This window comes from Dipodomys merriami, unplaced genomic scaffold (genome assembly GCF_024711535.1).
Source record: "Dipodomys merriami isolate MVZ:Mamm:240054 unplaced genomic scaffold, mDipMer1.0.p SCAF_28, whole genome shotgun sequence".
Classification (NCBI taxonomy): Eukaryota; Metazoa; Chordata; class Mammalia; order Rodentia; family Heteromyidae; genus Dipodomys; species Dipodomys merriami.
Window position 1 is genome coordinate 5,478,771 of NW_027204270.1, and position 27,909 is coordinate 5,506,679.

The 27,909-nt window shown below is 44.1% G+C and overlaps 1 protein-coding gene across 2 annotated transcripts in view; it reads right to left on the minus strand.

Moving 5' to 3' along the window:
- The window catches only part of Rere (arginine-glutamic acid dipeptide repeats), a 402,127-nt gene extending 374,474 nt beyond the window's left edge, over positions 1–27,653 (minus strand). Inside the window, exon 1 of one of the 2 annotated variants that reach the window (XM_070037277.1) lies at positions 27,217–27,653. The gene's annotated coding sequence lies outside the window, so the exon portion shown is untranslated. The remainder of the gene's footprint in view (positions 1–27,216) is intronic. The other variant, XM_070037278.1, reaches the window with a different exon arrangement.
- Between the last annotated feature and the right edge of the window lie 256 nt (positions 27,654–27,909).

The following is a 27,909-nucleotide window of genomic DNA, read 5'->3' on the forward strand; positions in this document are numbered from 1 at the left end:
AGGAGAGACCGTGAGACCATTAAACCACCAGAAAAACGGAAGTGGCGCTGTAGCTCAAGTGGTAGAGCGCTCGCCTTGAGCTGAAGAGCTGAGGGACAGTGCCCAGGCCCAGAGTTCAAGCCCCACGACCGACAAAAAAAGAAAAAAAAGACTTCTTCCAGTCAGAACTGACCCTTGAGTCTCATCTCCAGCTTTTTTGCTGATTAATTTGAAGTGAGTCTCAAGGATTTGTCTGCCTGAGCTGCTTTGGACCTGTCTCCCATCTCAGCCTCCTGAACAGCTAGGTCTATAGGCGTGAGCCACCAGTGCCCTGCTTGCTATACTTTGAAAATGCATCCTAAAACCAAATTCTTTTCAGCATTCTCCAAGTGGTTTATTCTGACAGTAGGCTCCCACCCATCTCCTTATTTCTGAGGCTGTCAACACTGTCAACACAAGAGGGAAAGTAACCTTTTAAAACACAAATCACATCATGTCACTTCTTTGCTCAAAACCTTCCAGTGCTTTCCCATTTGAAGCCACTAGATTTCTGTTTTATTAAGCCACCCAATTTGTGGTCAATAGCTATGCAGCGTTAGGAAATGACTGACAGCACTTTTTCCCCTTGCTCCTTCTGCTCCTGCTCAGATCATACTGCCTTCCTGGCAGCCACTACTAGCACCTTTCCACTGTTTCCCACTACTGGAAGGCTCCATCCCCACACTACACATGGCTCCCCCCACACCATCTGAACCTGATGATTCTATAACACCTATCCAATGCCTACCCTGCTGTAAACAGCCTTACATATTCCATTTTGTCCACACAAAACCTAACATATTGTGTAATATTCTTATTTCTTGTGTTTTACTTACTGTCTGCAATACAGTATATGAAAAGTAATCTTTGGGGATTTTAGATTTGTTTCCTCCCTTGTTTTATTTACCTATTTTGTTCACTAGTGTGTCCTAATACTATAAATTATGGCTGGCAGCTACTCAAGTAAACATATTATGAATAAACTGCTGCACTGAATGTGTATATGCATTTCTCTAGAAAGAAAATCAGAGAATGTACACTTTTCATCAAATAAAGTTATGTAGGGCTAAGTACTTGCCTAGTATGCATGAAGCCCTGGGTTCAATTTCTCAGTACCACATAAACAGAAAAAGTCAGAAGTGGAGCTGTGGCTCAAGTGTTAACATGTTAAGCCCTGAGCAAAAAAGAACCTCAGGGACAGTGCCCAGGCCCTGAAATCAAGCCCCAGGGCTGGCAAAATAATGATGATGACGATAATGATGATGATGATAAATAAATGGTATGTGTTACCAACAAAAAAAATCTTGGGGCTGGGCAGGTGGCTCAGTGGTAGAGTGCTTGCCTTGCATTCATGAAGCCCTGGGTTCAATTCCCTAGCACCACATACGCAAAAAGAAAAAAAGCCAGAAGTGGCGCTGTGGCTCAAGTGGTAGAGTGCTAGCCTTGAGCTGAAGAACTGAGGGACAGCACCCAGGCCCAGAGTTCAGGCCCCACGACTGGACCAAAAAAAAAAAAAAAAAAAAAAACTTTCTAAAACCTTTATTATTAAGCTTTAGGTGACTATGGAAAAGAAGTTCCTTCTGATTTTTTTTTTTGGCCTGTCAAGTAGCTTGACTGGTCAAGCCTGGCACTGGTCTCTGAGCTACTTTGGCTCAAGGCTAGTGCTCTACCACTTGAGCCACATTGCCACAGAGCCATTTAAGGCTACTTTCTGTGTATGTAGTACTGAAGAATTGCACCCGGGCCTTCATGCATGCTAGGCAAGCACTCTACCACTAAGCTACCTTCCCATCTCCCTGAATATTTTTTATTTGAGGAGAATGGTACTGGGGACTGAAGTCCAGGACTTGCACTTTATAAGCCAGTTAATTTTTTTTTTTTTTTTTTTTGTCGGTCGTGGGACTTGAACTCTGGGCCTGAGAACTGTCCCTTAGCTCTTCAGCTCAAGGCTAGCACTCTACCACTTGAGTTACAGTGCCACTTCTGGTTTTCTGGTGGTTTATTGGAGATAAGAGTTTCACAGCCTTTCCTGCCCGAGCTGGCTTTGAACTGCAATCCTCAGATCTCAGCCTCCTGAGTAGCTAGGATTATAGACATGAGGCACCAGGGCCCAGCCCTTCACTCACTTTTTACAGGACCTTCTTTCTACAGTACCTGGCAAAATTAATGTCTCTCTATAGCTGAAGAAACAAAGGGTGTTCAGTCAGGTCAAGTACCATCAGCCAATGTGCTTCTACAAGTTCATGAAATTATCCAAGGTCTTTCTAGGTAATATTCTACGGGCAGACAGTAGAAGCCTGGCAAACCCTGACCTGAGGGGTAAGCTATACTCCTGTGGAGTAAACAGATGTTCACTCAAAACCCATCATCACTGCTTATAGAGCCTTGAGAAACCATTGCAGAATGGATGTCATTTACACCAAGAGCTTTAGCATGAACCATAAAGCGTAACAATGAAAGGCAGCCAAGCACAGCAGAAGTTGTTAATGGATTTCAATAACAGCGGAAAGGTACCCACAGCATACCTTATTATTGCTGCAACACATTTCACAGTTAATACTAAACAGTTCGAGTGGAACACAATCACACTAAATACCAGAATTCAACATATTATTTATTCAGGCATACAGTTTTCAGACATACCTTTATATTCAATAAATGACCATTACAGATGGAAGTTTACACACCAGTTGTTATGGAATCTTTCTTGTTCCATCAGTGAATGGATGCATGATACAGACAAGTCTCAGACCTGATCTTTCCCAGTTCCAGGATAGAAAATCTACCAAATCCTCTAAAGATAAAGGCACTGGAAATGCCAGTCGACAGCATTCATAGAATATCCCTTCAACTGCTTATATGGTAACTTTCAGTTCTCAGGACACATCATCTCTCCGAACCACTTTTGTTACTCTACCTGTACCACCAACTGGTCAACCCAATGCACTCCTCCTCCTCCTCTCCCCTAGACTACTGAAGTGGCTTTCCAACCAATCTTTTCACTTCCACTCTGACAAGCAGCAACCTAACTTTCACAAAGCAGCTAAAGAGGTCTTTTAGAGTCAAGACCCTGATACACTTGACAAAAATCTTCTAATGACTTCCCATTCCACACAGAATGAAATGCCAGAGGTGTAAGGTAAGGTGTTCTGGAGGACCTCTGCCCTAGCTTCTTTCTCCCCTCTCCTCTTTCCTCTTTTCCTTCTCTCTCCCCCAACCTGCCTCTCTCGTTCTGACCTATACTCCAAGAGTACTGCCACAGTTCCATGCTGACACCAGCAAGACCCACCTCCAGACTTTTGCACAGAAACTCCTTCCCTCTGCTCCCAGGGGCTTGTCACAGTTCTGCAGGTCTCTTACCTGCAGAGGCCTTGCTCCAAGGCCTAGCAACCTCCTTACCACAGAACCACACACACATACTCACATACACACACACACACACTCACACACACGTCTCCCACTGTCTAAGTAACACAGTTGCCTCATTTTAAAATGTGTTTAGGGCCGGGCACTGGTGGTTTATACCTGTAATCTTAGCTACTAAGAAGGCTGAGATCTGAGGATCGCAGTTCAAAGCCAGCCAGGGCAGAAAAGTCTCTGAGACTCTTATCTCCAATAAACTACTCAGAAAACCAGAAGTGGCGCTGTGGCTCAAGTGGTAGAGCTAGCCTTGAGCTTAAGAGCTGAGGGACAGCGCCCAGGCCCAGAGATCAAGCCTCACAACCGACCCAAAAAAAAAAATTTTTTTTTTTACCACAGCCACTCAGACAGACACTCCTCAAGCACTGGCTGGCTAGCTCCTTCCTTACTGTTAGGTCTGGGGCTGGGAAGGTGGCTCAGTGGTAGAGCGCTTGCCTTGCATGCCTGAGGCCCCGGGTTCCATTCCTCAGCACCACATAAGCAAAAAGAAAAAAACCGGAAGTGGCGCTGTGGCTCAAGTGGTAGAGCGCTGGCCTTGAGCTGAAGAGCTGAGGGATATTGCCCAGGCCAAAAGTTCAGGCCCCACAACTGACCAAAAAAAAAAAAAAAAAAATCGTAATAATTAATTTTGTTGCCAAGTTTTACTTACATAAATTATCTAGTAATTGTAAAGGGTTTCATGGAAAGCATAAGGGTAATAATTTAGCAGATTTAAACATTAAAAATCTCTAATGACTTAGAATATAAGGGGGGAAGGTCCTAACGTGTAACTTCTGCACCTCCCCAGGTGTCAACAGAAATCTTCCTTGCTCCTGGCTTCCCCAAACTCTGAAAGCCTGCCCAGTCTACTAGACCTAGTACACACACACCACAGTCCCAGCCTCCAGCTGACCCTGCTGCCACTGTTCTAACCTGTCTCCAAGACTCCTAGTCCAAGAGCACACAGTCTGCAAAACCCAGCTCTTAACCCTTAGTCAATTTCCTTAAGCCACAAAAATCTCAAATTAGCCTGAAACTAGGCTATATTTGTTTGTTATCCTAAGCAATAAATTCTTGGTTTTATTCCACTTTTGTCCTACATAGCTCTATATATTTTATTCTTGCAAAGCTTGCCTCGCAGTGAGGTCAATAATATCATCATTAAACATGAAACATAGACTGGGAATGTGGCTTAATGGTAGAGTGCTTGCCTAGTATGCATGGAGGAGGAAGAGGAAGAGGAGGGGAGGGAGGAGGGGAAGGAGAAGGAAAAGGAACAAGAGGAGGAAGAGGAAGGAGAGGAAGGAGAAGAGGAAGAGGAGGAGGAGGAGGAGGAGGAGGAGGAGGAGGAAGCGGCGGCAGTGGTGGTGGTAGTGGCAACAGCTGCTGCAGCTGCTGAGGGACAGTACCCAGGCCCTCAGTTCAAGCTCCGGGACTGGCAAAAAATAAATAAATAAAAACATGAAACATAGTGTCATCCAATCCCTGTTGGCTGGCTGACAGACACAGCACTCAGTGCCAGCCAATCTTCTCTGAAACCAGAGATTTCTAACTAAGATTAGAACTGAATTTATATGTTCCTTTCAGACAGATAACAGAGTATACATATTAAAAAGTATGCAAAACAGTTAAAGGACCATCACCCACTAAAAAGAAAGTCATGACTATTCTTTTTTTTTTTTTTTTTTTTTTTTTTTTTGGTCGGTCGTGGGGCTTGAACTCTGGGCCTGGGCGCTGTCCCTCAGCTCTTCAGCTCAAGGCGAGCGCTCTACCACTTGAGCTACAGCGCCACTTCCGGTTTTCCGGTGGTTTATTGGAGATAGGAGTTTCACGGTCTCTCCTGCTCGGGCTGGCTTTGAACCGCGATCCTCAGATCTCAGCCTCCTGAGTAGCTAGGATTACAGGCGTGAGCCACCAGCGCCCGGCGTCATGACTATTCTTAATGCAGGCCAGCACCACCATTTGGGAAGTTTCTGCAGCACCTTCTACATATTATCTAACTAGTAACAAAATAATAATCTATTTGATAAATAAGCAGATCTGATGCCAGTAAGAGAAATATGAAAGGAATAGATACAATTAACAGCTTGGAATTGGACTGATAAAGTCCTATGTGATTCTTATCTTTTTTTTTTTTTAATTCTAGTGAATTCTTGCTAATGGTCTTTCAGATCCTCCTCCATAAGCAAGCACTTTCTAGGAAGAAAACAGATCAGATTACACTTTTTAGAGAGGAAGGAAAATCAGCAGGTAAGACTGAAGTGGAAAACCAAATATTGTCCTTTCTATTTAGAAAGAACTCTTTCTCCAAAGGGATTCAAGACAAAATATTTTTTAATAGAAGCTCTAAGAAAGGTCTGGGAAGGTGGCTCAGTGGTAGTGCGCTTGCCTTGCATGCCTGAGGCCCTGGGTTCCATTCCTCAGCACCACATAAACAAAAAGATAAAAGATGGCAGTGGTGCTGTGGCGCAAGTGGTAGAGCACTAGCCTTGAGCTGAAGAGCTGAGGGACAGCACCCAGACCCAGAGTTCAGGCCCCACGACCGGACCCCCAAAAAAAAAAAAGAAGAAGAAGAAGAAGAAGCTCTAAGAGAATATTCTTAAAAGTCAACAAAGTAAGCCAGCGCTGGTGGCTCACGCCTGTAATCCTAGCTACTCAAGAGGCTGAGATTTAAGGATCTCAGTTCAAAAGTAGCCCTGGAAGGAAAGTCAGTGAGACTCTTATCTCTAATAAACCACTCAGAAAACCATTTGAGCACTGTTGCTCAAATGGTAGAGCACTAGCCTTGAGCTGAAATACTGAGGGACAGTGCCCAGGCCCAGAGTTCAAGCCCTACAACCAACAACAACAAAAACAAAAAGCCAACAAAGTATATAGGAAGACATTTCAGATTCAGGAGAATGAATACCAAGTCAAAATGTTCAACCTCTTTCTAGAAAATATTTATTCTCTACTCCTCAAAAGCCAACCATCAGTGAGCTGAACAATGTCATCAACTTACATCAGGCTTACATATCCACACTGAATGCAGCTGCCTGGAGGTGTTCCGTGAGAGGGATGAATCAGTTGTTGATAAGCAAGTCTTGTTGTGGTTATTGTTGCAGGCACTGCACACATGCTGTGCAAAAGCCCAGAGAGTACATACACCTCTTCTCTCTTGGCTGCTAAAGCATGGTTTTTTGCTTTATTAGAATTTATTTGCTTTATTCAGAAATTTATTTTTGTTCCTGTTTCCCCAACTTGGTCTTGAATTCATGAGGGGAGGGACACAGCTTACTCATCTTTATATCCCTATACCTAGAATAGTGTCCTGTTTGAGACACACACACAAAAAAAATATGGCTCAATGAATGCACAATCCCAACAAACCACTCAGATGATCTCAAGAGCCTAGAGGAAAGGAGACTTGGATAAGAGCAGCCTCCAGGAAAGGAGGCAGGATTTAAACCGGATTGTTTCTATAACAACAGTTATGTTTCACTTACAGAATTGATTAGTGCTTTCTTGTCTCTTTCTTTATTCTTTCCCAAATTAAACACCCTAGACCTCAATAGCAACCATAGAAGGAAAAAAAAGGAGAAAAAGAGATGTTATTTTTAAGCCAGTAGTCAAGCCAAACACAAAATACAAAGGAAAGAAATCATAAACAAAGTATATGAATGTGAAAATTTTGAACAATTTTCTCCTGGAATTTGTCATCAGCACAAAATGAAGCTTCACAGAAGCAGAAATCAGAAAAGTGCTTTCTTCGCATACTGAAGCCCATGTTCAGTCTTCTAGAAAATATTGAATTTTCATAATTGAAAGGTACTAAGTATACAACGTTTTCTAAGCACATAAAAGCAAACAAAATCACTAATTCACAAAAATCAGGGAGTGCAACAGATTTACCTCATCTTTGAAACATCCTTTTTTTTTTTTTTTTTTTTGGCAAGTCCTGGGGCTTGAACTCAAGGTCTGAGCACACTGTCCCTGAGCTTCTTTTGCTCAAGGTTAATATTCTACCACTTGAGCCACAGCACCACTTCCGGCTTTTTCTGTGCATGTGGTGCTGAGGAATTGAACCCAGGGCTTCATGCATGCTAGGCAAGCACCCTACCATTAAGCCACCTTCCGAGCCCTAATCATAATTTTAACTGTGTATTTGGCTAGTTGTATGGTCTAATTATTATTAGTCTTCCAGAGCCCTCAAACAAAAAAAATTGCAACACTTAGGTCTTATTCTACATAACACAAACTCCCTGCCACAGTCCTCCTGTCACTAACACCACCAACAGAGGCTAAGGACCTTCACAAACACGTCTGTAAATACCTCCCATGGTGAATGTGTTGGGCCAAGGAGTATACAACTACGTACAAACACCTCCCATCAGAAGAGAACAACTGTCACTGTGTCTAAGCTGAGCATTAAAAATGAAGCAATGCCAACTCAGTGGCACCACAGCCTTCTGAACTAAACAGGAATAGAGATGAGCTCAAAACAGTCACATTGGTGGCGGGGGGGGGGGGGGGGAGATGGGAAGGGATGAGAAGGGGAAACAAAGGAGGAGGAAACAATGCTTGATAAGAAATGTACTCATTACCTTGCTCATGTAATTGTAACCCCTCTGTAGGGTATTTTCACAATAAAAATTTAAATTAATAAATAAAAAACAGTCACACTCTTCTCTTCCTGGTACATTAGCCACATTCAGTTCTCTAACACTTCCGCCAGATGTATGATCTTTTCAATGTGTCTTATTCCAAACATTTTCCCTCAATTTTAAGAGGGTTTAAAGAAGCTGTGAAGGGTGGGAACGTAAGGAAGCAGGGGTCCATTTTTATACGGGAGCTCAGAGTCAATCATTTCGGAGAGCTGTACAGACGAGGGAGACTGAAGCCCACCTTCATGACAGCTGTATCAAAAGCACACATTTCCAAGGCTCATAAATCACTACGGTAAGCACATCGACAGCATGTGGTACTCGGCAAGCATTCTGCAACCTTAACATTTCCACACTCCACAATCCTTTGATATCCTCAAAAGATGCCTTGGATTTCAAGCTATCTCCACACCGGCAAGGCGGGCAATTGGCACCCTTGAAACTTGCAAGAAGGGCAAGACCCAAGCACAAGGTCTTGGGGATGCAAGGCTTTTGTCAGCACCTGTATTCTAAGAAGTGCTAACAACATGGCCACTTGCTACCCCAAATAGCCAAGCCAAAAGTGAGAAAACTTAGGTAAGTTCCTCAAGAAAAGAAGCACTTACCAGACAATTCCCCCTTAATCCTGGACAGTGTTAAGGGAGAAAAAAATAATAAGGGTTGGGAAGGTGGCTCAGTGGTAGAGTGCTTGCCTTATATGCAGAAGGCCCTGGGTTCGATTCCTCAGCACCAAAAAAGCAGAAAAGGCCAGAAGTGGTGCTATGACTCAAGCGGTAGAGCTCTAGCCTTGAGCTTTAGAGCTGAGGGACAGTGCCCAGGCCCAGAGTTCAGGCCCCACGACTGACCAAAAAATAATAATAATTAATAATAATAACAATAACCCATATGAAGGGTTCTAGTTACAAGTTGTTGATGCCCGTAAGGCAAAAAAAGATCACCTTTTCTGAATAAACGGGGTAATGACCTCTAAAATCATTTCAAGGGGCTACAAGCTAACTTTAGTTCTACCTCTGTCTTCATGGGTCCAATGATGTGGCAGGAAAAATTACTAGTTTTGATATTTCATACAAACAAATCTATTCCTACCATCTCCACTGTATTTTTACAGATTTTTGAGATTAAAACATGCTGGATTAGTTATTAAATACATGCACAAAGTACACTCTCATAGTTGTGTGTGTGTGTGTGTGTGTGTGTGTGCATACTAAGAATAAAATATTTGTTGCAGCTGAGCACTGGTGGCTCATGCTAGCTACCAGGCTGAGATCTAAGAATCATCATTCAAAGTCAGCCCAGGCAGGGAAGTCTTGGGAGACTCCTAACTCCTACTAACCACCAAAGAACCAAACTGAAGCTTTGGCTCAAAGTGGTAGAGCATTAACCTTGAGTAAAAAAGCTCAGAGACAGCATCCAGGCCCTGAGTTCAAGCTCCACAACTGAAAAAACAAAACAAAAAAAACTCTCCAAACAAAAAAAAAAAAAAACACAGAAATATGAAATAATGGAAATGAGAGGTCTATAATTCAGGAATCACATTGTAAATATATATATGTGTGTGTGTGTGTGTGTGTGTGTGTGTATACACACACACACACACTTTTTATTTGGGGGGGGGGTCTGTCCTGGGGCTTGAACTCAGGGCACTGAGCTTTTTTTGCTCAAAGCAACACTATCACTTTGACCCACAGGGCTACTTCCCATTTTCTGGTGGTTAACTGGAGATAAAGAGTCTCACAGGGCTGGGAAGGTGGCTCAGTGGTAGAGTGCTTGCTTGCCTTGCATGCATGAGGCCCTGGGTTCAATTCCTCAGTACCACATAAGCAGAAGGAAAAAAAAAGCCGGAAGTGGTGCTGTGGCTCAAGTGCTAGAGCACTAGCCTTGAGCTGAAGGACAGCACCCAGGCCCAGAGTTCAAAAAAAAAAAAAAAAAAAGTCTTACAGACTTTTGTGCCTGGACTGGTTTGAACCTCCGTCCTCATCTCTCAGCCTCCTGAGTAGCTAGGATTATAAACAAGAGCCACCAGCACCTGGCCCATGAGATTCTTATCTCCAATAAACTACTCAGAAAAAAGCCAAAAGAAGCACTGTGGCTTAAGTGGTAGAATGCTAGCCTTGAGCAAAGTTCAGGGACAGTGTCCAGCCCCTGAGTTCAAGCCCAGGACCAACAAGGAAAAAAAAAAAAAAAAAAAGCATGAAAAATAGGAAAGTGAGTATTAAACATATATACAGTGTAAGAAAAGGAAGTAAGAAAGCCGGGCGCTGGTGGCTCACGCCTGTAATCCTAGCTACTCAGGAGGCTGAGATGTGAGGATCGCGGTTCAAAGCCAGCCCTGGCAGGAGAGACCGTGAGACTCCTATCTCCAATAAACCACCAGAAAACCGGAAGTGGCGCTGTAGCTCAAGTGGTAGAGTGCTCGCCTTGAGCTGAAGAGCTGAGGGACAGCGCCCAGGCCCAGAGTTCAAGCCCCACGGCCAACCAAAAAAAAAGAAAAAGAAAAGGAAGTAAGATATCTGGTTCTACCAAAATCAATAGGAACCATCTCTGATGAGATACTGTTGACATCATTTTCAAATGAAACAATACAGATCAGGGTCCTAGACAGAGCTTGTATTAAGAGCCACTCTTCAGTGAACTGTCCTTGGGCAATCAGCAGAGCTGCTACAGACTCAACTAAGCGCGAGACAAAGCTGGAAGACAGAAATAGCTACTAAAAAACCATCCTCGAGCTCAACCTCTGATATAGACAAAAAGATTTTTTTAACTAATTTTAAACACTTACCAACTTCTAAAGTCTTTTTACCTCGAAGCCTTTTCCAACTCAGATTTTCTATTTAAAACACTAACAAGGAAAGTTTGAAAGGGTATATTGCCTCTAACAGTTGGAAATCAGTTTCAACTATAAATTATTTGAAAAAAATCACTATCCACTCACTATCCAGTACCAAATCACCAAAGTTCCAAAGCAGTTGTCACTCCTAACTCCATTTCAGAATCCAGCCACACTGGCTGCCCTCCCCAGGAAAGGGTCTTAGACTGGAAGGACAGAAAAAATCCACTTTCTGTCCATATTTTTAGGCCTACAAGCTGAAGAATTTGGAAAGAACAAGAGGACCTCAAGTAGGATTTGATAGTTATTTGTATTACAAATATTAAGTAATATTAAGTATTACAAATATTAAGTAATTGTATTCATTTTTGATGCTAGGGACTGGTCCCTAGGCCTAGTATAAGCTAAACATACTCATGAATACTGAGCTACAACCTTTGGTATTTTTTTTTTTCGGTTGATCGTGGGGCTTGAACTCTGGGCCTGGGCACTGTCCCTGCACTCTTCAGCTCAAGGCTAGTGCTCTACCACTTGAGCCACAGCACCACTTGTGGCTTTCTTCTGCTTATGTGGTATTGAGGAGTCGAACCCAGGGTCTCATGCATGCAAGGCTAGCACTCTATCACTGAACCACCTTCCCAGCCCCGAAAGTCTAAACCCTTATCTCCAATAAACTACCAGAAAACCAAAAGTGGAGTTGTGGCTCAAGAGGTAGAGCACTAGCCCTGAAATAAAGAGCTGAGGAACAGCACCCAGGCCCAGAGTTCAAGCCCCACAACTGACAAAAAAAAAAAAGCTGGAAGTGGAGCTGTGGCTCAAGAGATTGAAAGCTAGCCTTGAACAGACAAGTTTAGGGACAGTGCCCAAGCTCTGAGTTCAAGCCCCAAGACCAGCACCAAAAAAAGAAAAAAAGGCATGAAATAAAAGAGGGACTATTTGAAAAGGGACTAGTGGGAGGAGGAACAGGTGAAGGTAATAGGAACATGAATACGATATAAAGCATGAAAATATAACAAAACCTATTATTTTGTGCAATTAACACATGCTAATGAGACGAAGAGGTAATATGCTTAAATATGCATAAAAATACAACAATTCTGGCAACTGAACATTAGTCATTTTGAATTGTATACACATGATCATAATGAGCATATATTAACTTTATAACTATAATTTAAATTCAACTTGCATACACGGGCTATAGAATAAAGTCTGACCCTGGTGTGTAAAATCTGTCTGTTTTGATCCAACTCTTTTTCCAGTGCTCTAAGGTTCCAGCTACACTGGCTTGTCCTTCCTGAGAAATCAGCCCAAGCAATTCCTAGCCAAAATGCTTACAATTTGAACGGCTACCAGTCACTGCTTCTGATATAAATTATCAGAGCTGAAAGAACTGTATCTGCCCTAGATCTACCACAGGACATTTTTTTTTTTTGCCACAGGACATTTTAAAAAGAATTTTTAAAAGAGAGAAAATCAAAACACAATAATCCTTACCATAGAAGCAGCAAAATACTCACCACTTCCCCTTGCATTCCAGCCTCTGTGTGTTTGCTCCATGCAATTTCCTGCCTGAAATCCTCTTAGCTACTTACCACATGTCCAAATCCTGCCAGTCTTTTCACCACAGGTTAGACACCATCTTCAACACCAAGCTGTCCCTAACTCCCAGCCATTGTTCACTCCTCCTTTGGGAAGGGGGGGGTTGTTTGGAGGTTAGTTTGTTGTTGTTGTTTTTTGTCAGTTGTAGGCCTGAACTCTGGGCCTGGGCGCTGTCCCTCAGCTCTTCAGCTCAAGGTTAGCCCTCTACCACTTGAGCCACAGCACCACTTCCAGTTTTTTCTGCTTATGTGGTGCTGAAGAATCGAACCCAGGGCCTCATGCATGCAAGGCAAGCTCTCTACCACTGAGCCACTTTCCCAGCCCCTTGCTCACTCCTTACACCATAGCATCACTGCCTCCTAAGGCGGCTCCTTCTCCATAATGTCTGAACCTTGCCATTAGTGAGAAAATCCATCAAGGGAACAATCTGTGTCTTAATATTGTATGGGCCAGGGGCTGGGAAGGTGGCTTAGTGGTAGAGTGCTTGCCTTGCATGCATGAGGCCCTAGGTTCGATTCCTCAGCACTACATAAGCAAAAAGAAAAAAGCCGGAAGTGTCACTGTGGCTCAAGTGGTAGAGCGCTAGCCTTGAGCTGAAGAGCTGAGGGACAGCGCCCAGGCCCAGAGTTCAGACCCCACGACCGGACCCAAAAAAAAAAAAAAAACCTGCTTCCTCAAGGATTTTCAAACTGTAGAGGAATACAAAGTAAATCAAGGATATGCACTATTAACACATTGCAGGGAGGATGTACTTTATTTTATGTGGGATCAAATTCAGAGCTTATGTTAGGTATACGAGTACCATTTACCATTAATCCCAGACCCTTAACACTTTCATTCATTCAACATTTTATTCGTTGAAGGTTTTGTCAATTGTAGTATGAGGATAATAAAATTTTCTTAAAAACGAAAATATTGGGACTGGGAATATGGATTAATGGTAGAATACTTGTAGCATGCATGAAGCCCTGGGTTCAATTCCTCAGTACCACATACACAGAAAAAGCTGGAAGTGCCGGGCGCTGGTGGCTCACGCCTGTAATCCTAGCTACTCAGGAGGCTGAGATCTGAGAATCGCGGTTCAAAGCCAGCCCGGGCAGGAGAGACCGTGAGACTCTTATCTCCAATAAACCACCAGAAAACCGGAAGTGGCGCTGTAGCTCAAGTGGTTGAGCGCTCGCCTTGAGCTGAAGAGCTGAGGGACAGCGCTCAGGCCCAGAGTTCAAGGCCCATGACCAACAAAAAAAAAAAAAAAAAAAAAAAAGCTGGAAGTGGTGTTGTGGCTCAAGTGATAGAGCGCTAACCTTGAGCTGAACAGCTGAGGGACAGCGCCTAGGCCCAGAGTTCAGGCCCCATGACCGGACCAAAAAAAAAAAAAAAAAAAAAAAAAAAAAGAAAAGCTATCGTTCATTCGTTCATTATTTTAAAAATTACAACACTTACTCTGAGCATACATATAACCCATTACTAATGTTTTATGCTAAAACAAAGCTGTTTAAAGATTCTACAAAGACCTTAAAATTATCACTAGTCTATGAAAAAATTAAGTTCATTACGCCATTCAAAACAACTGCCAAATAAACTGCTAAAAAACCATGTATGTGGGGCTAGGAAGGTGGTTCAGTGGTAGAGTGCTTGCCTTACATGCATAAGGCCCCGGATTCAATTCCTCAGCACCACATAAGCAGAAAATGCCACAAATGGCACTGTAGCTCAAGTGGTAGAGCGCTAACCTTGAGCTGAAGAGCTGAGGGACAGCGCCCAGGCCCAGAGTTCAGGCCCCACAAGGGACAAAAAAAACCAAAATGCATGTTTTAATAAAGATATTTCTTATGAGTCATGATAAATGTTAGTAAAGTCTTTTTTTTTGTCCAGTTGTGGGGCCTGAACTCTGGGCCTGGGCACTGTCCCTCAGCTCTTCAGCTCGAGGCTAGCGCTCTACCACTTAAGCCACAGCACCACTTTCAGCTTTTTCTTTTTGCTTATGTGGTGTTGAGGAATCGAACCCAGGGCCTCAAGCATGCAAGGCAAGTGCTCTACCACTGAGCCACCTTCCCAGCCCATTAGTAAAGTCTTAGTATAAATATTTCCTTTTCTTTTCTCATGCTGGTCTGAGTTTTTGAATCCAGGACCTGGGCTGTCCTTGAGCTTTTCTGTTCAAAGCTAGCACTCTACCTACCACTTGAGCCACAGTTCTCCTTTCAGTTTTTCAAGGTAAAATTATAATATTACAGCCAGGCGCCAGCAGCTCACACCTGTAATCCTCGCTACTCAGGAGGCTGAGATCTGAGGATCGCAGTTCAAAGCCAGCCTATAGAAGGAAAGCGACTCTTATCTTCAATAAACAACCAGAAAACTAAAAGTGGTACTGTGGCTCAAGTGGTAGAGCGCTAGCCTTGAGCTGAAGAGCTGAGGGACAGCGCCCAGGCCTAGAGTTCAAACCCCATGACAAAAAAAAAAAAAAAGAATATTACATCTACTCACTCACTAAATATTACTCCATTCAACTTCAACTTTACAAGGGTCAAAATAAACACTTTCCTTTATTTTGTCCAAGACTAGGACTCAAACTCAGTAACTGATGGTTTCATTCACTGGTTGGTGCTCTACCAACTGAGCCATGCCTCTAACCCATCTTTTTCTTTATGATGCTAGTAATCAAAACCATGATGTTACACATACTAGGCAAATGGTTCTATGACCTTGGATTGTTTGTTTGTTTTGGGAGGTTTTTTGTTGGTTGTGGGCCTGAACTCTGGGCCTGGGCACTGTCCCTCCACTCTTCAGCTCAAGGTTAGCCCTCTACCACTTGAGTCACAGCACCACTTCTGGCTTTTTCTGCTTATGTGGTGCTGAAGAATCGAAACCAGGGCCTCATGCATGCAAGCCAAGCACTTTACCACTGAGCCACCTCCCAGCCCTGACCTTGGATTTTTGAAAATTATTTTTTCTGCTTATATGGTACTGAAGAATCAAACCCTGGGCCTCATGCATGCGAGGCAAGCACTCTACCACTGAGCCACCTTCCCAGCCCCCAAAAATTATTTCTTAAAAAGCAAAAATAAGAATGACAAGCCAGGTACTGGTGGCTGAAGCCTGTGATCCTAGCTACTTGGGAGGCTGACATCTGAGGATTGAGGTTCAAAGCCAGCCCAGGGAGGAAAGGCTGTGAGACTCATCTCCAGTTAACCACCAGAGAACCAGAAGTGGCTCAAACTGTGACTCTAAGTGGTAGAGCATTTGCCTTGAGCCAAAGAGCTCAAGGATAGCACCCAGGCCCCAAGTTCAAGCCCCACGACTAACCAAAAAAAAAGGCAAAAAACCAAAAGAGAATTTCAAGGACATTTTTGTTTTTGTTTTTCTGAGCTGTACTGGGGTTACAACTCAGGCATCTGCCAGCCCCTTAACAGCATTTTAAATGAAAGATTAAATCTGAGGTAAGAACTGGAAGAAAGTAGGAAATGCTTAGTATCCCACCAAGGGCAGAGAAAGAAGATGAATAATGTGAGGTTCGCTGTAAGAACCAGCAACAAACCTCCAATCAATGTAAGGCAATGCTTGAAGATAATTAAGCACAAGAAAAAGCAGGTCTCGTTCTGCCATCTCTCTATCCTTTGAATCTAGTGGTAGGTTAAAAATTAACTTACAGGGCTGGGAAGGTGGCTCAGTGGTAGAGCGCTTGCCTTGCATGCATGAGGCCCTGGGTTCGATTCCTCAGCACCACATAAGCAAAAAGAAAAAAGCTGGAAGTGGCGCTGTGGCTCAAATGGTAGAGTGCTAGCCTTGAGCTGAAGAGCTGAGGGACAGTGCCCAGGCCCAGAGTTCAGGCCCACGACTGGACCCAAAAAAAAAAAAAAAAAAAAATTAACTTACAAGGTCTAGGAAGGTGGCTCAGTGGTAGAGCACTCGTCTTGCATGCTCAAGGCCCTGGGTTCAATTCCTCAGCACCACATAAGCAAAAAGAAAAAAGCCGGAAGTGGCGCTGTGGCTCAAGTGGTAGAGTGCTAGCCTTGAGCTGAAGAGCTGAGGGACAGCGCCCAGGCCCAGAGTTCAGGCCCCATGACCGGACCCAAAAAAAAAAAAAAAAAAAAAAAAAAAAAAAAAAAAAATTAACTTACAAATTCCTTGATATACCTCCCATCAAGAGGTGGAAGTTGGGGGGAGGGGGGAGGCGGGGAAGGGAAGTGAAGGGTAAACAAAGGAGGAGGCTGCAATGCTTGGTAAGAAATGTATCCATTATCCTGCCCATGTAATTGTAGCCCCTTTGTACAGTATGTTCTCAAATAAAATAAAATACAATTTAAAAAAAAAAAAAAAAAAAAAAAAAAGAGGTGGAAGTTAATTCCCCTTCCTTAGAGTAGGAGCTAGATTCTAACTAATGAGTTGATTCTAATACAATATGGTGAAAGTGATGATACCTAACTTCTGAGACTAAGTCATAAAAACCATGAAGACTCCCTCTGCCTCCATCTGTCTCCTCCTGCGTCTCCCTCCTCCGCACCACACACACACACACACACACACACACACACACACACACACACACACACACACACACACACACACACACACACACACACACACACACACACACACACACACACACAACCTGTGTAGGAAGTCAAATGCCATGTTATAGAACCATCTGAGTAAGCCCATGAAGAGGTCACATAACCAGTAACAGACTTCTGCACACAGCCAAGAGAGTAAGACTGAAGGCAAATTCCAGGAGGCTGCCAGCCTTCAGATGACTGCAGCTCAGGGAACATCCTGACTTCAATCTCAGGAGAAACTACAGAGCCAGAACAGCTTCAGTTAAGCTACTCCCAAATAACTGACCCAAAATAACTGACTTCATGTTTTAGGGAGTCTGTATACAGCAATAAGTGATATAGCTCTAAAACAGTCTTCTAACAGATATAGGTAAACGGTAGTATAAATACTAATTTCTAGAAAGCTGTGGAAAACCTCACAGATCTGTACAATTTAACCTAATGATCTGTTGAAAGAGCCTTGCAAGAACTTAGCAATTGACTGCAGTTTTCCAAAAATTAAGTGCTTCAAACTAGAATGAACACAGGTAGTATAAAGTGGGGTGGGGGGGAGCTGGTGGCTCACACCTAGTTACTCAGGAGGCTGAGATCTGAGGAGTAAGGTTCAAAGCCAGCCAGAGAGGAAAATCTTTGAGATTCTTATCTCCAATTAACAAAAAGCTAGAAGTAAAACTGTGATTCAAATGGTAGAGAACCAACCTTGGGTGAAAAAGCCAAGCATAAAGCCTGGGCGTTAAGCTCCTGCATTGGCACCAAAAGAAAAGAAAGAAAATAAAAACACTGATCAGACTGATCAGATTAAGATATAGAATAAAGGATAATGGATGGAACAATCAGATATAACTCCAAGGCAGCATGTACAAAGAGGAAAAAGCAGTCACTTTGTAGCATAGAGTGCTAGCCGTGAGCAGAAAGAAAGAAACAAACAAACAAACAAACAAATAAACAAACCAAGGGGCTGGGAAGTTGGCTAAGTGGTAGAGCACTTCCCTTGCATGCCTGAGGCCCTGGGTTCGATTCCTCAACACCACATAAGCAAAAAGAAAAAAAAAAGCTGGAAGTGGCGCTGTGGCTCAAGTGGTAGAGCGCTAGCCTTGAGCTGAATTGCTGAGGGACAGTGCCCAGGCCCAGACTTCAGGCCCCATGACCAGACCCAAAAAAAAAAAAAGAAGAAAGAAAGAAAGAATCCAAGAATCCTCGGGGACAGTGCCTAGGTCATGAGTTCAAGCCCCATGACTGGCACAGGAAGAGAAGGAAGGGGAAGGGGAGAAGAAGGGAAAAGGAAAGAGAAGGGAACAAGAAAGGGTAGACAAGTACAGTAGAATAATCTCATCCAAAAAGAGATCAAATGTGACCACTAGTTATGATTATGATTATGATTATGTTATAATAATAGAGAGAGAGCACAACATCCATACCAGATGTCAGGGGAAATGAAGAGGGAAAACCTTGACAGGCTATGAGAAGAGAGGAGATTTCATTTCCAGAGGCCATAGGACTCATATGTGCCTCCTCCACTCTCTCAGCTGCCCCCCTGAGGAGTGAGTGTGAGGTGGTGGGAATCCAGCAGTAGAGGTAGCAACTGGAGAGCTGACAGGCAGCTTGTCAGGTGGTCTGACCCCACAACCTGAATCAATGATGCTAATAACTAATGACCTATCAGATCTCTCTTGGAAAACATTAAAAACACAGAGTCCTTATCGTGGACATTGAAGTGGAGGCTGAAGACAGAAACAAAAGCAGAACAATTGAGTTAACAGTAGACCAGGTAGGCCGGCCCTGGGTGTTCAATGTCACACACAGGAAAAGACCATCTGCCTTCAGAATGTAAAACACTTACATTCCATGACTGTCTGAACAACCTTGTAAAGTGGCCTGTCAGGTAGAGCAGGATAACAGGATGATATGCCTTCGGTCACCTTCTGGGACTACACAGAAAAAAAGGAGAGGGGAGGGAGAAGTGTGTGAGAGGGCAGAGGAAACGCTAGTTATGAGCTTCAGGAGCCTCCAAGAACTAGGTGGGGGAGGACAAACTCAACCCAGTACAGGGTTTGCCTAGCATGCATGAGGCCCCCAAGTTTCATGCTCAACACCACAAGAAAATAAAACAAGCTAAAATGTACCTGAATGATGTTTTCACACATCAAACATCTGTTTAAATCAATGGCCATGGCTCCTGCATCCCATTAGTCAGCAAGAGAGTCAGTCCAGCTCCAGGCGGTTCACACATGCACACACACGCCTGCATTCCTGCCTGCTCTCCCCCCCCAAATGTGCTTGCACCACACACGGAGGGCCCAGCGAAGGGGGTCAATAATCAGGGTCATGAAGAGGCGCCAGTAAATGTGCACCTACATGCCCTGCTGAGGACATGTTGGGAGGGGTTCCACCAGCATGGGCTCCATCTACAGACACTGCATAGCTATTCCAGCTCACAGCTCTCTTTCAGGTTACACCAAGCCAACAAGGTTCACACTGCCTCTTTAAAATGGTGTCTCTACTGCTTCCCATAGCCCTGGTACTAGGGTCTGGCCTAAACTCTGCTGAGGAGGCAAACACTACCTGGGTGGGGTCCACATTCCCAGTAGCTTTCCAGTGTTAATGAGGCCGTGTTAAACCACACTTCCTGTTCTTCCAGGGAAGATTGCTCTTCAAGTTTCTTTCCAAGTTTTCTCAAAACTTCAAATGGCTTTGAAGATTTTTATTCTTTATAAACTCAAACACCCTACCCAAAGCTCTTTAAAAATCACATGATAACTAGTTTAAAAATAGGGCAAGACTACGGCTTCAACTTCAGATGCAAAAATTCAAGACTGGCCAGGTGCTAGTGGTACACACATAAAAATCCTACTCAGGAGGCCTAGATCTGTGGATTGTTAGCCCAGGAAGACAAATCCTTGAAACTCTTATCTCCAAATAAGCAGCAAAATGCTGGAAGTGAAGGCATGGGTGAAGTGGTAGAGTGCAAGACATGAGTAGGAAGAGCAAGCTTGAGGCCTGGAGTTCAAGCTTCAGTACCAGCATGTACACGCGCACACAGGCGCACACATACACATACACACACACATTATCTGACCTAATTACATAATGTAAGGATAAGACTTATAACTTCTATTACTTGGCACACCAAGTTAGTTATACAAATCACAATTCCGAAACTTACAGATCTGAAAAAAAAAAATCACAATTCCAAACCAAACTCCAAACAGATAAAATATATTTAATATTTGGGATACTTAAATCATTATCATTGACTAGTCATTAAAATGACATGAACAGGGCTGGGAAGGTGGCTCAGTGGTAGAGTGCTTGCCTTGAATGCATGAAGCCCTAGGTTCGATTCCTGAGCACCACATAAACAGCAAAAGCCGGAAGTGGCTCTGTGGCTCAAGAGGTAGAGTGCTAGCCTGAGCTGAAGAGCTCAGGGTCAGTACCCAAGCCCAGAGTTCAAGACCCACAACCGACAAAAATAAAAATAAAAATAAATAAAAAACAAAATGACATGAACAAACTAGGAGTCAACGACTTCCTCTGTAATTCTACCTGTTCAAGAGGCTGAGATTGTCGGGCACCAGTGGCTCACGCCTGTAATCCTAGCTACTCAGGAGGCTGAGATCTGAGGGTCATGATTCAAAGCCAGCCCTGGGAGGAAAGTCCATGAGACTCTTATCTCCAATAAACCACTAGAAAACCGGAAGTGGCGCTGTGGCTCAAGGGGCTCAAGGGGCTCAAGAACCCTCGCCTTGAGCTGAAGAGCACAGGGACAGCGCCCAAGCCCAGAGTTCAAGCCCCATGACCGACCAAAACAAAAAAATAAATAAGAGGCTGAGATATAGAGGATCAATGTTCAAGGGCAACTACAGCAGAAAAGTTCTCAGCTTCATTTCCAACATAATCAACAAAAGGCTGTACTATAGGGATGACTCAAGTGGTACCAGCATAGCAAGCACAGACCGCATTCCAACTCCAGTACAGTCCTCCCCCAGGCCCAAGCCAAAAAAAAAAGCATAAGCAATCTAATAGTTTTATAATACATTTAAATACATATTTTTCTATTCATCTGGAAACACTAGAATGCTCTTAGAAACAAACTAACCAGGGTTGGGAAGGTGGTTCAGTGGTAGAGCACTTGCCTTGCATGCCTGAGGCCCTGGGTTCGATTCCTCAGCACCATATAAGCAAAAGAAAAAAGACGGAGGTGGCGCTGTGGCTCAAGTGGTAGAGCGCTAGCCTTGAGCTGAAGAGCTGAGGGACAGTGCCCAGACCCAGATTTCAGACCCCACGACTGGACCCAAAAAAAAGGAAACAAACTAACTACAAAACTAAGGGACAACAAAATCACACTTAAATTGGATAAGCAATGCCTCAAAGTTGGAATAATTGCCGGGCGCTGGTGGCTTACGCCTGTAATCCTAGCTACTCAGGAGGCTGAGATCTGAGGATCATGGTTCATAGCCAGCCTGGGCAGGAAAGACCGAGAGACTCCTATCTCCAATAAACCACCAGAAAAACTGGAAGTGGCACTGTAGCTCAAGTGGTAGAGTGCTAGCCTTGAGCTGAAGAGCTGAGGGATAGCACCCAGGCCCAGAGTTCAAGCCCCATGACCAACCAAAAAAAAAAAAAAGTTGGAATAATTATCAGACTATTAATAATTAACCATTACTTAGATATAACTCCAGTAATTCCTGCTAGACTGTGGTGGCTAACATCTGTAATCTTAGCTGAGATAACTTCTAGAGAATGGTGGCTTAAATAAAATAAAAACAATTTTATAATCAACCAGAGCACAGTTTTATCAGAAACTGATTTTATAAAACAATAGTGTATTGTTTTAGGGGGTGCGCGCGCGCGCGTGTGTGTGTGTGTGTGTGTGTGTGTGTGTGTGTGTGTGTGTGTGTAATGAAGTTCACAGCTAGGTCATAGTAATGACTCACTTAAACATCTGAATTTTCTGCTATCTTAACCTTTAAATCAACTGCAAAAGTAGCTGCCAAAAGCAGTTAGTAGGAAAGCATAATATTCCCCAAAGAACTTAGTATATACAATTCATTTTACTTAGTAATGTTTTTTTGATTACTGAGATTTAAACAAGATGTTAGAAGATTCAAAACCAATTTTAAGTAATGGAAGCTTACAAAATCCATAATAATATTCAACACATACATGTTTTTAGAAAGACAAAGATCATATACTTCCATATGGGTATTTTTAATGGCACCTGCTATACAATTATTGCAGGATTTAGCAGTTATTATTGAGGTTTTTTGTGTCTTGTGTGTGCCAATCCTGGGTCTTGAACTCAGAGCCTTGACGCTGTCTCTGAGCTTTTTTGCTCAAGACTAGTGTTCCGTCACTTGAGCCTCAGTTCCGCTTCAGGCTTTTTGGTAGCTAGGATTACAAGCATAATCCATAAGTGCCTGCCTACCAAGGCATTTTTTTTAAAAAAAACTTTGTTTACCAACTCTAGTACTAAGAAGAAGGAGGAGGAGGGGTAGGGGGAGGAAGAGGAGGAAGAGGAGGAAGAGGAAGAGGAGGAGGAGAAGGAGGAGGAGGAGGTGGTGGAAGGAAGAAAAGGAGGAGGAGGAGAAGCAGGAAGAGAAAGAGGAGGAGGAGAAGCAGGAAGAGAAAGAGGAGGAAGGAGGAGAATGAGAAGGAGGAGGAGGAAACAAGAAATTGGAATTTTATTTCTTGATTTGGATTACTGTTTTAACTGAAATGGGTTCTCAATTACTATTCTAGCTTCCTTACAAAAAAATACTGCAACAAATGTTGGATTGAAACTGCCTGATTCAAAGCCAGCCCAGGAGGGAAAGTCCGTGGACTCTCATCTCCAGTTATTCACCAGAAAACTGGAAGTGGTGCTGTGGCTCAGTAGTAGAGCACTAGCCTTGAGCAAAACTAGCCCAGGGACAGCAAGCACCCAGGCCCCAAGTTCAAGCACCAAAACCACCAAAAAGTAAATAAATAATACATTTGAATTGATGTACTCCACTAAGAAAGATGCTCACGTTTACAAATTATGCTTCTGTTTTTTGGGGAGTGAGGGTACTGGGGTCCAAACTCAGGGCCTTGAGTTTGTCAGATACTCTACATCACATGAGCCACACCCCAGCCCAAACTTCAAGTTTTGGCAATAAGGTGAATCAGAAATTACAAAATAGGCCAGGCTCCAGTGGCTCACACCTGTAATCCTAGCTACTCAGGAGGCTGAGATCTGAGGATAGCGGTTCAAAGCCAGCCCGATCAGGTAGAGCGCTCGCCTTGAGCTGAAGAGCACAGGGACAGCACCCCGGCCCAGAGTTCAAGCCCCATGACAGACAAAAAAAAAAAAAAAAAAAAAAAAAAGAAATTACATAATAGCCCAATGCAGATGGTTCATTAGTAATCCTACTAATAGTAATCCTACGGTTCAGGAGGCTCAGTGCTTGAAGATCAAATTTCAAAGCCAACCTGAAAAGAAAAGTTGGACACTCTATCTCCAGGCATAATGCAGGGCTAGAAATGTAGCTCAAGTGGCAGAGCACCTGCTTAGCAAGCAAGTGGACCAAACCCACAGGTCCTGAGTAGAAGCCCACTACTGCCAAAAAGGAAAATGAAATCACATTCCTAGGAGTAACCAGTCTGGAAGAGATGATATTTATTTTACAGGTACACACTAACTGTCCATTACATTAAAATAATAGGGATAGGTTAGACTGTGATAACAAAACCTTCCAGGCATTTATCAAGAGTATCTCTGAGCTGGGCTCCAGTGGTTTATACCTGTCATCCTAACTACTCAGGAGGCTGAGATCTGAGGATAGTAATTCAAAGCCAGCCTGAGCAAGAAAGTTTGTGTGACTCATCCCCAATTAACCACCAGAAAACTGAAAGTACCAGTACATAAAGTGCTAGAATGCTAGCTTTGAAGAAAAGAAGCTCAGAGACGGCACCCATAGGCCCTGAGTTCAAGCCCCAGGACTGACCACCCTCCCCCCTCCAAAAAAAGTATCTCTGAAACTGCACCTTGGTTTAGAAGACAGAGCACAAACTCATCAGCCCTCTTCTAATGTGTTCCGATACTCAAATTTTCTCTAGCCTCTTATTTAATATATATATATATATATGTATATAATACACAAACCATTCTATCAGACCTATTTATATGTATGTTGATGACTGCTGAAAACATTACTTCAATTAAACACACCGACATATGTAGAAGTGATGATTTTATTAAGATTTCCCACCCAATTCCCCCCATCCCTCTACCTGGTTCCTGAAGACAATCTGCATCCAGCGCTAGACTTTGACTTTCTATATGTTGTTTTTCTTTTTTTCTTTTTTCTTTTTTTGTCAGTCATGGGGCTTGAACTCTGGGCCTGGGCGCTGTCCCTCAGCTCTTCAGCTCAAGGCTAGTGCTCTACCACTTGAGCTACAGCGCCACATCCGGTTTTTTGGTGGTTTATTGGAGATAGGAGTCTCATGGTCTTTCCTGTCGGGGCTGGCTTTGAACCTCGATCCTCAGATCTCAGTCTCCTGAGTAGCTAGGATTACAGGCATGAGCCACCAGCACCCAGCTAAGTTTGATTTTTTTAATGGCATTAAAACTTTTCGAAAGACTGCTATGGTATATATACGTGTGTGTGTGTGTGTGTGTGTGTTGTGTGTGTGTGTGTGTGTGCACACAGTTTCCAATACCTAGAATGTAAACAAGCCCCTTATTTAATTTACTATTTCAAAACACTGTATTTCTCATAAAAGATGGAAAAGTATCTATTTGAAAGAGTTCTTTGAAGTCACGATGTGCAAATACCTCTGATAACAGAACAAATTAATGTCAAGACACAGCCAATAACATAATAAAGCCGTGATGCAACCGTGCCTGTCAAAGGGCAGCTGCATTAGCAGCTGTGGAAGTGGCATTTGCAGAAAGGCCTTTCAAAGAAAATCATTAAACCTCAGCCGTTAATCCCCTCCCCCAACCTCTTCCTCTGAATTCATCAAAGCAATTAACCAGTAGAAGGTGCTATTCAGCAGCCTACAAGCATTTATCCACACCAACATTCATCCGGACCCAGAGCTAGAATAACCCTAAATGCACTCTAAGTAATGTTGAGTGTTCTGAGAGCCTCTGTGCTAGCCCCCCAAAACAGAAAAACAGATCCTTTCTTAAAATCCCTATTTACAAAAACAACAACCACCACACTGATAGGTCAACAGTCAGCAGCAACCTGACCACCAAACGATCAGATCACTAATACACACACACACACATACACACACACACACACACACACACACACACACAATCATTTTGCTAAATACTAACCTCAAACACAATCTTTATAATTTTAAGAGACAACCTATTTCTACTCAGAAAAGAAGACATTCACTACAGTAAGCCAAGTGGACAATTAATTCACTGTTCCCAACAAAGTCAGGGGCAATGAGGAACATGAAAGCACTGAGAGTCCAATGTAAGGCCACCACATAAAGAGTTTATCTTTACATACAAAAAAAGAAAAGAAACAGTAGCAGAAAACAGGGTTATAAGAGGGCAAGGGGGAGACAGAAGAATGTCTGAATGTGTGTTTGAGTGTCATTTAGTTTCCCATGTACTCTTCTGCCTTGCAAGGTTGCAAAAAAGGCCAGACATGAGATAGGAGAAAGAAAGCTGAAAAAGGAAAGCACACCCTTCCCCCATCTTCTCTCTCCCAAAAAGAGCTGTGTTTGTCTGTGGAAACCTAGTCCCAAATATGGGAGAGAATGAATGTGTGTAGGAAAGAACAATGAGCCCTCAGCCTGGCATTGTGTGTGTGTGAGTGTGTGTGTGTGTTTGTGTGTGCCTCTTTTCCCTTTACCTCAACAACAGATCTGGAAGCCAGCTTCCACTCAAGACTGGGCCATCAAAATCAAAACTGGTTCATAATTTACAGTGGGAGGAAACCATCAAGCAAATAAATCCATGGAAGGAAATATCTACCCAAAGATGATTTTATTATTGTATGGATCCATTCTCTCACCCCTCCCCCAACAGACTGAGACTAAAAGAAATCAGTGTACAGCAGACAAAAAGATCTCCCTTTAAATAGAAAGCAATTATTTAAAAAATGCTCCAAATTTAAACATACGCTGCACTAGTTTGTGTTAACACTAAATGAATGTTTTGTAATTCACCAAGTTCACCTTTTTTATACTATCTTTTTTATGTTTAAAAAAATTGCTTTGGAGAAGGCTATTTTCAGGATTTCTACAAAACTACTTTCTAAAAATGTATATTAAAATAGCAGCACATACTGAAACATTTAAAGCACCCAGTTTCTCAAGGACACATTTTGCTTAAATCAGTGTTTGAAGTCTGTAATCCAGCAAAAATTGTAAGCAAACCTTGGAAAAGAGACAGAGAAAAATGACAATTCCAACAATGAATCATTTTGTTTCCCTTTCAACAACTTTGCAAGCAACCAGTTTCAAAGTAAACCTTCAAAACTCCCCCCAACACATTCACACACCCAATTCTAGATAAAACTATCTTCTTTCATTAACCTTAAAAGAAAAAAGAAAAAAACAGAAGCCACTCTCAGACAGCAGAACTGAAAACCTAAAACCTAATAGTAAGAATTCTAACCCAAGTGGTTGGGGGGGGCGGGGAGGGGGAAGATTCCTAATTTTGTAATCACACCCAGAACTACAGACTGAAAACACAAAGAAAGGCTCTTCCCCTAATGGGAAAAATGATACTTTAATCCGAGTCCACCCGCCCCCAAGACCCCCAAATTAATTCATAAACATTCCAGCAATCGATGGCTTCAGTCCTGGACTTCCTTCTCCTCCCCTCCCTGCCCCCCCCCCACACACACACAGTTCAGCCAATTATTTGGGGGCAGGAAAGAGTTTGAAGGAGAGATGGAAGCAGCAGTCGGGAGACAGCAAGGGTGGCCCCGAGACACGGAGGACACAGGGGCTCGGTCACCTGGCCCTTTATTCGCCGCCACCCCGCTGCCCGGGCTCGCGGGACGGCCCAGCACGTCGGCGGCCCCCACAGCCGCCAGGTCTCTCGGGGACGAGCCGGGACGCGCGACGGCTTCGGGGGCCGAGCCCTCGGTCCGCCCGGCCCCCCGCGCCCAGGACGGCGGTGTGGACGAGCGAGCGGCCCCGCACGCACGCACGCACAGCGGGGCCGAGGACTTACCTTCCCCTGAGGCGCTACACCATCCAGGCTTGGGGCGTGCGGCCGACTCCGGGGCTAAAGTGGCGGGGACGGGGCGGAGGCCGCGGGGCGCCGGGCTGCGGGGAGGGGCGGCGGGGGGCTTCCCGGCCGTGACCCCGGCTGCGACTCGACCTAGGCTCCCTCCTCCTCCTCTCGCTCGGGCCAAGCCTTCAGCGGCGGGCGCCCACGACCATGTCTGCTTCGGGCTTTCCTGTGGGGGTTTTTCCCGGGGCTCCCTGAGGAGGATGGTGATTTTTTTTTTCCCCCTCAACTAGGAAAGAAAATGAGGCGAGATAATGTGGGGAGCGCGAGAAGGAGGGGGGAAAGGAGGGGAGGAGGAGGCGGGACCCAGGCCCGGCGGGGCGAGCGTCTCGGGGAGGCGTGCGGGAGGACAACGAGGCTCCGGAGCGCGGGGCGGCTCGCGAGCGTCTGCGGGAGCAGCGGCACCTCCGCGATGGTGGCGGAGCCGCGGCGGAGCGGGTACGCCGACCCGCCGCCCACTCCCCGCTCGGGCCCGGCCCACCTCGCAGTATCGCACCTCGCCATTGGGGAGCGCGCGAGTGACGTGAGCGGCGCGGAAGCCAGTGGGAGGAGGTGGGCGGGGAAGGAGGCGTGGCTTCTCTTCTTCTCCCCCCCCCCCCCCCCCCCCTCTTTTTCATAGGCGCGGAGGGGAAG